We start from the raw sequence: 14,346 nt of genomic DNA on the forward strand, positions 1-14,346 counted from the left end.
CCAGTATGTTTGTACAGCTGTTGATACTTATAGTGGCCTATTGGTCGCTTTCCCTTGCAAGCAAGCTACCCAAGTGAATACCATTAAGACTCTGGAATTGCTTATTTTGTATTATGGTGTTCCATTCCAAATTCAATCTGATAATGCATCCCATTTTCGTGGAAGATTGGTGCAGGAATTCTGTGTGGAAAATAACATTGAATGGGTGTTTCACATTCCATATTATCCACAGGCTTCGGGACTGATTGAGAGGATGAATGGTTTGCTAAAAGAGCAATTGCGTAAATTGACTGATGAACATTACAAAAACTGGAGAGACTTTTTGTTTCAGGCATTATTGATATTAAATAATCGCCCTTTGTTACATGCTGAATCTCCTTTATTGCGTTTGTTTCCTCCAAATGTTGATGCAAAGCCCAATTCTACGTCCAATACTGTTATGTACTGGGAAATTACCCCCGGAGCTTTGGCTCCATGCAGAGCGACCCCAGGTTCCGCAGGCTTGGACCTGCATGCTTTAAATGATGCAAATTTGAAAGGAAGAGATCGAATCATTGTTGAAACCGGCGTTGGTGTCTGTATACCTGCCGGTAGCTTTGGACTGATTGCCCCTAGATCAGGCCTTGCCTTGAAAGGTATTCAAGTACTCGGAGGAGTAATTGACAGCGATTATCAGGGAGAGATTAAAGTTCTCTTGCTTAATAGCAGTGAGATTGATTTACCGATCAAAAAGTCTGACCGTGTTGCCCAGTTGATGATTATGCCTGTCTTCAGTGGTGAGATTCAGAAAGGCACTGCCCCGACTTTGCTAACTGTGCGAGGACAAAAAGGCTTCGGGTCATCTGACCTTCCTGGAGCTAAAATATGGGTGCAATCGCCTAAACATCCCCCTGAACAGGCTGATATTATTGCGACCGGTCATGACAACACCGTTCTGGTGATGAGGCCAGGGAAAGATAGCTGGGAAGCTGTCCCAGCTGATAAATGTTACCTACGAGAATGATTAAGGCCTGTGTTTGTATTCTTTCAGATCATTCTCTGGACTGCTGCTGCAGGATGTGCCGGCGTTGGACTCCTTTTGGTCTGCTACGCCGGGAGAGGAGAGAACCCACCGACTTCGGTTGATTGGAGAACACGAGTTCCGCGTTCCTTCGCTGCGTGGGATTCTTCGTCCAATTTCTGGATTACCCTGGCGAAAAGAGTAACTAACTCTCCACATTTCTGCCTCACTCCCATGAGGTCTGTGACTGATATCTTGGCGACCTGCTTGGTTGCTGTCCCTGCATCCACTGAAACTTTGCGACATATTTTCAATATCTCAAGTGCCCGACCCAATATTATTCTGGGCGATTTTGCGGCCCATGAATTTTGCCCTTTATGTACTATCCTTCCTGACTCCGATCCCCCTATTCATTCCCAAATCACGACCTATAATATTACGCAGGGTGATTTATGCTTCATTTTAACATGTGATCCCAAGGCCATTACAGAATGTATTAAATTAAAACTGCAGGCTGCCACTTCTTTTTCAGCTCATCAACGATTGCTGTGTTTACAAAGACTTCCGAATTCATGTATTTCCGTCAAAAACAATATGACATGTAAACGTCTATTAGTTGCTCCTAGTTATTACCGTGCAATGTTGCTGCCCTCTGGGTGGCTGTTCTCGTGCGGGAACTCCTCCTGGCCCTATATTCCCGCTAATATTTCTGGAGGTCCATGTGCTATTACCAGATTAAGTTTATTGATGTTTTCCTCACACCCTGGTTCCCATTCCCGTATGGTACGAGACTCTATGTCATTACTATGTCAAGACTGTGATTCCTCTGTACACCTTTATTCTAAATCAGAATACCTTGGTTTAGCTTTTTCTATTATTGGTGTCCCGGCGTTAGCCGTTTATAATGCTAAAACGATTGGCAAGATGGCCTGCTGGATGGTCAAATCCATTAATCAGACTTCGACTGTATTATCTGACCTGTTATTAGATGCCCAGGGTGAACGTCGAGCCATTTTGCAAAACCGCGCAGCGATTGATTATCTTCTGTTAAAACATGGACATGAGTGTTCTGACTTTGAAGGTCTTTGCTGTTTCAATTTATCTGACCACTCTAAATCAATCCAAGCCCATATTGACAAACTCCACGACTTGACTGCAGAAGTTAGACAACATATTGATCAGGGCTGGTTCGACTGGCTCTTTAATTGGTTACCTGACTTGCATTCTTTACGACAGATTTTAGGGGGTATTATTGTTTCTATTTGTGTTTTGATAGCTATTTGCTGCTTTATTCAGTGCATTCCTTCTCTACTCCAATATTGTAGATTTGACAAGAGACATAGATCAGTTAATTTTGTTTCTTATTATTCTTCCACTGATGTTAGTTCTATTTAGAATATGATTAATAGACTGGAGTCAAGGGTGAAGTGTAATGACCGACTTTTTCCGGCCCTTTTTAGAGGGAGAATGATGGAGAATGACTCCAGTCTATTACCCTTGCAGTATAGGGATTAGGACTATAAGTAGGACCTCTTCATGAGGCACAGTAGTGTATTTTCGTACCCTTTTCTTTAGATCAGGGCTTATAAACTTAAGCTAGGGGATAGATATATAAGTATTAGTGATGATCCATCCTTTTGCAAGAGTGTTAGGATATTTTCCATGGAGTTATGCGTATTTTGGGCCTTGTAGGCCTTAAACGGGACAGACTCCATCTTGCCCTCTGCCCGGTAGCTCGAGAGGCTTTCTAGGTCAAGTGTGATGTTTTAGTTTCAAGGTGTTGTTCGCTTGGAGAGAACCGGTTCAGGCTGGCCCTTATCAAAAGACTGTATTTTTCTCCACTCCGAAGACACAACTTCAGGCCGGCCGGCTGGGAACGTGTCCTTGGTACGGGGAGGTACAAGAATTTGGTGGGCGGCAGGTTACTGGCCGTAACTTTCCATGAAGGGACAGGTTTTGATATTAGCGAAAGTGTTAGGCAATGAGTCAGTTAGTTCGTAGGCGGCAGCTAGCCGTTAGCATCTCTGCTATTAATTATTTCTGAGGCGGACAGTCGCCATCTTTGAAGTCCGAGAAAGATTCTAAAACCGAGACTCTCTGAGAAAGACTGAAGGAGAAATAGCGCGGAGCGCACAGAGACAGAGAGAGAGAGAAACGGTAGCTAATACCAAGGTTCCAGTGACTTGGAGGGAAGCAGAGGAGATTGAGCCTAGCGGTGCAGACGTGTACCTGTGACGGCTGAGGTGTGATTCCGAGACGAGCCAAGACACAGAGACGAGAAGGGAACCTAGATGACTGCCGAGCCCCGACTTCATATTAACCAGGTGACCTCTGCCCTTTCCTTAATAAGCGCGCACTCTAACCTTTACTTTTTCTTTGCAGAAAATACATTGCATAGTATTGTGTTTATGTTTATTGTAAATAAATACCCCAGTTCTTAGTGAACCGACATGTGCCTTGTATTCTTGTTCAATCATGGTAACTTATTCTTCTAGTTGAGCATTGTTTGCATGAACGGATGTGAAATCCCGATCAGGTAAGGAGTGACCAAGCAAATAGGAAGCAAGGGGACCTTTGATGCCAGGAGCAGAAGGTACATATTATAATTCGGAAAATCATACTAATTTCTATTCTCATAGTTTTATCCCAAGTAGACAAATGAGAGATTTCTCCCATAAGTTTCCATAGGAAAGTGATCGTCGTTGGTATACGGCGTTAATGAGAGCACCGGAGGGATACGGTGCATAGGTTCGCCGGATTGTGAACCGTGTGTGAATGAGAGCACCGGAGGGATACGGTGCGTAGGTTCGCCGGATTGTGAACCGTGTGTTAATGAGAGCATTGGGACTGCAGGCCCGTGTGTAGACACGCCAGATTGTGTGTCATATCTGCCCCAGGGTAGATTAGTCTGGGTCTAAGTGGCCGCGAGACTAGCTGATATGAATAGGATATGGTAGAAAACCTATGCATGTTTATTGCTATTTCCCCATCCTTAGGTACAAAATGTACATACATGTATCCATACCCATTGTAAATACGTTCTAAGGAGGGAGGTGATTACGTTCCGGCGGGATTAGAGGGGCTCCTAGGAGCTGATCCCATCTAGGCGGAAAATCCGGTCGGTACAACCCTCCTCTGTGTAGCGCCATACATCTCTTTCCCATAAGATGAGTCTCCTGGAGTAAGACCACATCCGGTGACCGGCGCCTGATCAGCTGGCCCACCATGGCACGTTTGATCTTGTCTCCCGAACCATTCACGTTCCAACTGAGAACGGACACTCCCAAGCCCAATCTAGCTGAAGTCATACTCATCCCCCGAGAATTCTGAAGCATACTGTGACATCCATTGCAAGCATTGGTCATAAACAGAACACAAATCAACAAACAAAAGACCCCCCAGCCCGACCCCCCAAACCCCCACCCTGCACCCCTGCATGCAACTTTTGCACATCCCCAACTAGCAGTGTGCCTGTCTCCCCAGAACCAACTATGTAATCTAAACGTAGAAAACGGAGGAGGACCTTACTAAAGGCCACCAACCTCCACCATCCCAACCCGCCTACAAACCCCACCAACTATACACATACGGAAAACCCCAAAAATATTAGCAAAGTCAGTGGGGAAAAAGAGATCGCCCCGAACAAACCAGCGCCCCCGCCACCATAGTCAGTTGACACGATCAAAAGGGGATCATTGTTCCTCGTTGTCCATCGGGGTGTCCCCCTCCTTGTCCGGTCCCTGAACTCGGACCAGCCAGTCCGCTGCAGCACCAGGATGATCAAAGAACCAAGCTTTGCTGTCGCGTTCTATCCGGAGGCGGGCAGGGAACAGCATAGAGTACTTGATTTCCAAGGCGCGCAACCTTCTCTTAATATCCATGAAACCCTGCCGCTGTTTCTGGACTGCCTGGGTAATGTCAGGGGAAAAAAGCAAGGACGCGTTCTCGTATTCCAGAGGTCCAGAGGATCTTGCAGCCTGCAGAATAGTGTCTCGGTTCCGAAAGTTCAGATTGCGGACAATCATAGAACGAGGAGGAGCCCCCATCTTCGGGCGTCCGCCGGGGACTCTGAGGGCTCTTTCGACAGTAAAAAAGTTACTGAGGCCCTTAGGTTTTAGATGATTCAGGATGAGATCCTCCACAAACAGATCCGGGGCCTGTCCCTCCGATCTCTACGGTACGCCAAGAATGCGGACGTTGTTGCGCCTCGCACGCCCTTCAAATTCGTCCAGCTTACGGGCAAACTGAGTACGAGACACCTTGAGTTCTCTCACCTCTCGCTGGAGTTCCGACACATCGTTTTTGAGACTCGATGTTTTGATCTCGAGTGACTTGACCTTCTCCGAGGTTTTAGTCAGGTCAGCTCAGATTAAGCCCACCTCAATAGTTACTGTGTCCAATTTGCAGTCCATCCAACAGAGGGAAGACTGGATCCCAGTGATTGCTGCCATCAAGTCTTTTAGTGTTGGGGGCGCTAGAGGGCGCACTTGCAGCATGGCCGCACTGCGGTGAGGCTCCTGCAGCCTGGAGAGTTAATCCGACCATTTATCCTGTTAGATCGTCGCCTGTTCCTTTTTTGACCCCGGATCCTTGGAGGTGATGCCCCGCTACACACTCGGTCCAAATCTCATGTGATTCGGAGCTCCCTGGCCAGAGTTACGTGTGGTTGAAGATACCCCCGAAAGGCGTCCTGGAGGTGACACGCACTGCTAGTCGGCTCTCTGTCCTGCTCGAGCCTGCGGCGTCCCACGTGGTGTGAGGGCCCTGTCGCTCGTCTCTCGGTGAGACTCCCTGGTGTGGCGCTTAGCTGCGGAATACGCTACCGGAGAATGGAACCGGTGCTTTGATTCCGCCCAGGCGTGTGCGGTACTCTGCTAAGGTCAGTGCGGTGCGCAGGGGCTGAGGACGGAACGTCGCATACACCGGGCCGGCGGCCGTTGCAGGTGGCGGCCATTACACTGACGGGAGTGGCGGGGTTCTCAGACCTGCTCGTGCCTCCGTCTGTTTCACCTCGTTACCCGCCTGGACGGTATGCTGAGGACATAAGGCGGACGGCGCTACAGTGGTGTGCTGCACTGTGGGCGCTCGCCGGACATATTGCGGAGGCACGGCATAGGTGTTGATTGGCGCCATTGGAGACATCGGAGCCGTGGGCTAGGGGGGACGGCCATCGGCGGGACGCTGATTACGCCGACTTCACCCAACGCTGGTGATATACTGAATTTGTCCGCGAGCTGGGATTCTGTTCTATGGCTGTTCATATCACCTCCCCTATCGACCCCTTTTACATACTGCTCGTTCTGGTGTGTGTGATCCTGGCAGCTGGGCGACACCGCTACTGGCACTGCTGTGGCCTGCACATTGCACTTGGTGCTGACTGGGGATGAGGACTGCCTTGCTGCCTATTCACCTGCAGAGCTGTGTTGCTGTCGCTATCGCACGGGGCTAATTGACATGCTGCGGTGAGTGTTCCCCACTGCTGACTGGGTTGTGACCGCTCTTAGTGCTGCTGGAGTGCGTTGCGACCAATGGATCGCGTCTGAGTGGTGCTGGAGCCTGGGTACTGCAGCCTGATTTGGGACACCTGTGTGCTGTGAATACCGACCGAGGGACGGAAGACTCTCCGCTTGGATCGCGTTGCGGTGAGTCCTGAAGCTTCTTTGACCATCTTTGTTGCCTCCAGTGGGTGCTGCTGCGGACTGCTGGCGTGATAACATGGGGAAGCCGGACAATAAACAGCCTAAACTGTCCTTTGATTCAATGGCGGCCAGGAGGGGTGCACGTCTTGCACAGGAGGCCGGAAGCTCTAGATCCCCCCCACCTGTCACTGACCCTGCTCCGCAACCTATTGCCCCGGACTTTCAACAGATGATGCAAGAAATGAGGCAGGGGTTTGCCACCATAGTGGACAAAGTGGATAAATTATCCTCGCGGATGGACGCGGTGGTGCAAAAACTGGACGTGCATGAGGAGCGCATCACTACGGCGGAGCAACGCATCTCGGACCATGAGGATACTGCAGCCACACACACGACACAACTGGCGAGAATGGACAATATCTTAAGGGTGATAGCTGCTAAGAATGAGGAGTTGGAGGCCAGAAGTCGGCGTAACAATATACGCGTGGTGGGTGTACCGGAGACGACGAATGTGGGGAAGATGGAGACGTATGTGGAGAGACTCCTAGTTGGTGCGATTGGTGCGGAGGCGTTCTCTGCGCAATTCATTGTGGAGCGAGCGCACCGTTCCCTTGGACCGAGGCCAGCCACGGGTACCCCACCGTGCCCCATCATTGTGTGCCTCTTGAACTATCGGGACCAGGACGCGGCTCTTAGGGCAGCCCGCACTGCCCGTACGCTCTCCTTTGACGGGGTCGACTTCACCATATACCCGGACTTCACGCCGGTGGTGCAGGAGCAGCGGCGCAAATTCCTAGCGGTTAAGAAGAAATTTAGAGAGCTGCAGGTGGACTATGCTCTGCTATATCCCGCAAAGCTGAGAGTGACGCATCAGGCAAAGCGGGAAAATTACAATAAACAATTTAATGGACAGAATGTAGATCAATGTCTTACATTCACCCCAGTACAAGGATCTGGGCCTAAATCCATCGTTTTTTGCACTCCACACCACCCTGGGTTAGATAATGGCTTTATGCAAATCAGCTCTGACCCTGTGCCCCATGGGAACAGTCCAGTCCGAACTACACAGCCATATCTTTCCCAGACCGGAATCAAGCATCCGAGGATCGGACCGGTTTCGAGGTAACACCTCTCATCAGCCCGGCTAGCTTGACTCCAGTGGTGTGGAGGCTCTGGGACCCACGTCTGAGCTACCCCAGTACACTCAGGGAGAAAATTACAAAAAACAATTTGATGGACAGAATGTAGATCAATGTCTTACATTCACCCCAGTACAAGGATCTGGGCCTAAATCCATCGTTTTTTGCACTCCACACCACCCTGGGTTAGATAATGGCTTTATGCAAATCAGCTCTGACCCTGCGCCCCATGGGAACAGTCCAGTCCGAACTACACAGCCATATCTTTCCCAGACCGGAATCAAGCATCCGAGGACCGGACCTGTTTCGAGGTAACACCTCTCATCAGCCCGGCTAGCTTGACTCCAGTGGTGTGGAGGCTCTGGGACCCACGTCTGAGCTACCCCAGTACACTCAGGGAGAAAATTACAAAAAACAATTTGATGGACAGAATGTAGATCAATGTCTTACATTCACCCCAATACAAGGATATGGGCCTAAATCCATCGTTTTTTGCACTCCACACCACCCTGGGTTAGATAATGGCTTTATGCAAATCAGCTCTGACCCTGTGCCCCATGGGAACAGTCCAGTCCGAACTACACAGCCATATCTTTCCCAGACCGGAATCAAGCATTCGAGGACCAGACCGGTTTCGAGGTAACACCTCTCATCAGCCCGGCTAGCTTGACTCCAGTGGTGTGGAGGCTCTGGGACCCACGTCTGAGCTACCCTAGTACACTCAGGGAGAAAATTACAAAAAACAATTTGATGGACAGAATGTAGATCAATGTCTTACATTCACCCCAGTACAAGGATCTGGGCCTAAATCCATCGTTTTTTGCACTCCACACCACCCTGGGTTAGATAATGGCTTTATGCAAATCAGCTCTGACCCTGTGCCCCATGGGAACAGTCCGGTCCGAACTACACAGCCATATCTTTCCCAGACCGGAATCAAGCATCCGAGGACCGGACCGGTTTCGAGGTAACACCTCTCATCAGCCCGGCTAGCGTGACTCCAGTGGTGTGGAGGCTCTGGGACCCACATCTGAGCTACCCCAGTACACCCAGGGAGAAAATTACAAAAAACAATTTGATGGACAGAATGTAGATCAATGTCTTACATTCACCCCAGTACAAGGATCTGGGCCTAAATCCATAGTTTTTTGCACTCCACACCACCCTGGGTTAGATAATGGCTTTATGCAAATCAGCTCTGACCCTGTACCCCATGGGAACAGTCCAGTCCGAACTACACAGCCATATCTTTCCCAGACCGGAATCAAGCATCCGAGGACCGGACCGGTTTCGAGGTAACACCTCTCATCAGCCCGGCTAGCTTGACTCCAGTGGTGTGGAGGCTCTGGGACCCACGTCTGAGCTACCCCAGTACACTCAGGGAGAAAATTACAAAAAACAATTTGATGGACAGAATGTAGATCAATGTCTTACATTCACCCCAGTACAAGGATCTGGGCCTAAATCCATCGTTTTTTGCACTCCACACCACCCTGGGTTAGATAATGGCTTTATGCAAATCAGCTCTGACCCTGTGCCCCATGGGAACAGTCCAGTCCGAACTACACAGCCATATCTTTCCCAGACCGGAATCAAGCATCCGAGGACCGGACCGGTTTCGAGGTCACACCTCTCATCAGCCCGGCTAGCTTGACTCCAGTGGTGTGGAGGCTCTGGGACCCACGTCTGAGCTACCCCAGTACACTCAGGGAGAAAAGTACAAAAAACAATTTGATGAACAGAATGTAGATCAATGTCTTACATTCACCCCAGTACAAGGATCTGGGCCTAAATCCATCGTTTTTTGCACTCCACACCACCCTGGGTTAGATAATGGCTTTATGCAAATCAGCTCAGACCCTGTGCCCCATGGGAACAGTCCAGTCCGAACTACACAGCCATATCTTTCCCAGACCGGAATCAAGCATCCGAGGACCGGACCGGTTTCGAGGTAACACCTCTCATCAGCCCGGCTAGCTTGACTCCAGTGGTGTGGAGGCTCTGGGACCCACGTCTGAGCTACCCCAGTACACTCAGGGAGAAAATTACAAAAAACAATTTGATGGACAGAATGTAGATCAATGTCTTACATTCACCCCAGTACAAGGATCTGGGCCTAAATCCATCGTTTTATGCACTCCACACCACCCTGGGTTAGATAATGGCTTTATGCAAATCAGCTCTGACCCTGTGCCCCATGGGAACAGTCCAGTCCGAACTACACAGCCATATCTTTTCCAGACCGGAATCAAGCATCCGAGGATCGGACCGGTTTCGAGGTAACACCTCTCATCAGCCCGGCTAGCTTGACTCCAGTGGTGTGGAGGCTCCTGGGAAGGACATGGCTTTTGTAGTTCGGACTGGACTGTTCCCATGGGGCACAGGGTCAGAGCTGATTTGCATATCGCCATTGTCTAACCCAGGGTGGTGTGGAGTGCAAAAAAACGATGGATTTGGGCCCAGATCTTTGGACTGGGGTGAGTGTGTGACATTGATTCACATTCGGTCCATCACCTGTTGTGTTTGCATATTCCGCCCTAAGTGCGCTGGGGATGCCCAGACGTGGGTCCCAGGCACTCCACACCACTGGAGTCAAGCTAGCCGGGCTGATGAGAGGTGTTACCTCGAAACCGGTCCGGTCCTCGGATGCTTGATTCCGTCCTGGGAAGGACATGGCTTTTGTAGTTCGGACTGGACTGTTCCCATGGGGCACAGGGTCAGAGCTGATTTGCATATTGCCATTGTCTAACCCAGGGTGGTGTGGAGTGCAAAAAAACGATGGATTTGGGCCCAGATCTTTGGACTGGGGTGAGTGTGTGACATTGATCCACATTCGGTCCATCACCTGTTGTGTTTGCATATTCTGCCCTAAGTGCGCTGGGGATGAAAAGACGTGGGTCCCAGGCACTCCACACCACTGGAGTCAAGCTAGCCGGGCTGATGAGAGGTGTTACCTCGAAACCGGTCCGGTCCTCGGATGCTTGATTCCGTCCTTGGAAGGACATGGCTTTTGTAGTTCGGACTGGACTGTTCCCATGGGGCACAGGGTCAGAGCTGATTTGCATTTCGCCATTGTCTAACCCAGGGTGGTGTGGAGTGCAAAAAAACGATGGATTTGGGCCCAGATCTTTGGACTGGGGTGAGTGTGTGACATTGATCCACATTCGGTCCATCACCTGTTGTGTTTGCATATTCCGCCCTAAGTGCGCTGGGGGTGACCAGACGTGGGTCCCAGGCACTCCACACCACTGGAGTCAAGCTAGCTGGGCTGATGAGAGGTGTTACCTCGAAACCGGTCCGGTCCTCGGATGCTTGATTCCGTCCTGGGAAGGACATGGCTTTTGTAGTTCGGACTGGATTGTTACCATGGGGCACAGGGTCAGAGCTGATTTGCATATCGCCATTGTCTAACCCAGGGTGGTGTGGAGTGCAAAAAACCGATGGATTTGGGCCCAGATCTTTGGACTGGGGTGAGTGTGTGACATTGATCCACATTCGGTCCAGAACCTGTTGTGTTTGCATCAGGCAAAGCAGCATTTTTTTACAAATCCACAACAGGCGGAAGATTTTATGAAGCGCCTCAGGCGGGAACGTGCTGCGGCCGGGCGGCGAGATGAGGATGGGCAGGAGGGGTTCCATTCAGCAGATGAAGATGCTTGATCCTACCTACTTCTTGGGCTGAGGTTGCTTTGCACTCTTTGGACTGATGCTGGGGTGGCCGCTCCCATTGACTATGTGTCTCCTGGCCTTGTACTTTTGGAACTTACTGTGAGGAATAACGGATTGAGTCATCTGGGTGCTGCTGAGGGTCACTGGAGGAACGATGGCCGATGATGGTAATATGCTCCAGGCACCCACCCCCCACTACGCCTGGGCCATACACACGACCTACGAGGGGAATTATGGCGTGGTGTGAGGGAGTGGCCAGGTGCACCTCTGGAGTACACCCCGGAGGGAATACCCCACTGTTCTTGAGGTTTTTATTGCAAATGTTTTGTTGGGTGGGTGATGGGATGGGTGGGGGGGTGGGTTGCGGTCCTGACAGGTTGGGGTTGATCAGGTGGGAGGGGGAGGAGGCACTGCCTCTGCAGTGCGTTGTCTACCTGGAATTGAGGGTTGGGGTGCTGATGTTTGCGACTGCGCCCTCGACATGAATACCTATTTGGATCAAAGTCTTGGTTATTTCGGGACCGTACTGGGTCTCGACTATCTGGATGTGCCTAGGGGTGGTCCGGTGCCTTTTGCTCAATATTGGTGTTGCTGTGAGGGAGGAGAGGGGCGAAGTCGGAGTCCTCCTGATGTGAACATTGTCAGTGCTCGTTGGATGCTATATGCGAAGTTTGCATTGTTACTGGTGCTGAAAGCGTGTCTGTTACACGTGAGTTGTTGGTTGGGGCTGGGAGGGAGTTGTCAGGTTATGGGGATGGAAGAGGACGGGGATGAATGTGGTGTGGATCTGGTGTGGGTAGGAGTATATACAAGTATTGCTGTCGGTTGCTCTGAACTGGGGAAGAGATGTTGTCAAATGGTTGAATATGTCACAATGCTCATTGACCATGGGTGATGCCAGATAACATGTCAGATAGGATATCGATATTGTCCTGGAATGTACGTGGGCTTAATGATGCCAGGAAATGTAGGAATGTGCTACAGTATTTAGATAGACATTCAATACAGATTGCTTTACTGCAAGAAACACATCTGCGTCAGACGACTGATCCTACATTTGGGAGGCAGTGGGCTGCAGTGAGGAAATTTTCATCATACTCATCATATGCACGTGGAACTATTGTACTGATTAAGAAAACACTTTCTTTCCAGGAGTTGGGAGTGCGAGTGGACCCGTATGGGAGATATGTGCTATTGTGGGGGAGGCTTGGGTTGGATACAGTGCTATTTGTGAACTGTTACGCGCCGAATGTCGATACGCCTGCTTTTTTTCTTACACTCTGGGGTCATGTCATGGCTGTGGAGGCCTCACATATTGTTTGGGGTGGTGACTTCAACTTAGCGATGCGGGCAGTGGAGGATAGATCTGATGGGAGTCCTCAATACAATGTGCAGGCTAGAGATGTGTTGCAGGGCATTGTGGAGGAGGCGGGCCTGGTGGATAGCTGGAGATATGCTCACCCGGGCGGTAAGGAGGGGTACGCACTTCACGGCGCATGCTCGCACCTGGGCGCAATTGGACTATGTGTTTATGTCAAGGGGGCTTGTCGTGGGGATACATAAGGTGGAACATCTCCCCAGAACATACTCAGATCATTGCCCGGTTAAGGTCATGCTGTCGGTGCCGGGGCTTCATAGACCGCGACCACCCTGGAGGCTGTTCCCTTCTGCCCTGTTAGATACCATATTCAAGGCAGAACTCGGAGAGGAAACTGAGGTGTTTTTCCCAAGGAATAGGGGATCTGTAGACAGTGTGGAAATGATATGGGAGGCGTTTAAGGTAACGATCCGGGGTGTCACAATATCCAAGAGTTGTGGGGTGCTCAAGACTATTGTTCGTACTCTCTCAGGTTTGGAGGCTGATTTAAAGCTACTAGAAAATAGAATGCGTACTAACTCTGACTCAGAACTTAGGCATCAGTTTAGGGACAAACTGTCCGAGTATGAGGAAGAGGCAGCCAGGGAGGTGAAGCACAGAGGGAAATACTGGACTGCGAGAAGGTACTGTGAGGGTGAGAGACCAGGGAAGGTACTTGCTCCGCTTACGAGACACCAACGATTTAGCACAGATGTATTGGAATTGGCCTTGCCAGAAGGTACGCGTTGTCGGAACACGAAGGAGATTCAGGAGGCATTTGTGCAGCACTACACGCCGTAATACACTACACAACAAGCGGGAGAGGTTCGATATGGGGGATTCCTTGATGATCTTGCTTTATGCTGGCTGTCGGACGATCATAGGGCGTTTCTCGGTAGGCCCCTTGAGGTGGAGGAAATCAGAGGCGCCATCATGTCCTTGAATAATGGAAAAGCTACGGGGTTGGATGGGCTCCCTGCCGAGTTTTACAAATGCTATGTGGATATTATGGCTCCAGTACTCAGGGAGGTTTTTGAGGAGTCTCTGGAGGTGGGGATACTACCGGGGTCCATGAGGGAGGTGGTTATCACCTCTTTGCTTAAGCCTGGCAAGGATCCCCTGGACGTGGATTCCTACCGGCCCCTGTCACTACTTCACTTGGGCGCGTTTCTCGCCCACTGGGGAGCCCTTGGAAAAACTATACTTTTCCAGTCTATTGGACTGAACCGGTCTGTTAGACCTCGATGATTTCGGAGGTAGCTTTTCGGGGTGCCCCCTTGCCGCCATTATCAAATTCTCACTGCCACCAAATCCGCCACCCGAGCTAAGCCAATGCCTCGCAAAGTCTGTTGAAGCAATTGTGTGTTGCTCCGTACTGGCAGGGGTGCACTGCGCAAGATTGTTCGAGAGGGGAACCCCGAGGCCCCGCAGATGCAACACGACTTCCATGGATCGAGTGCCACCACGCACTTGCGGTTCCACTCGCCGTTGTTGTTTAACTCCAAAGCGGGCAGTGCCACACGCAGGGTCCCGGTGGCGCTC

Source organism: Lissotriton vulgaris, chromosome 5, assembly GCF_964263255.1.
Source record: "Lissotriton vulgaris chromosome 5, aLisVul1.2, whole genome shotgun sequence".
Taxonomy (NCBI): domain Eukaryota; kingdom Metazoa; phylum Chordata; class Amphibia; order Caudata; family Salamandridae; genus Lissotriton; species Lissotriton vulgaris.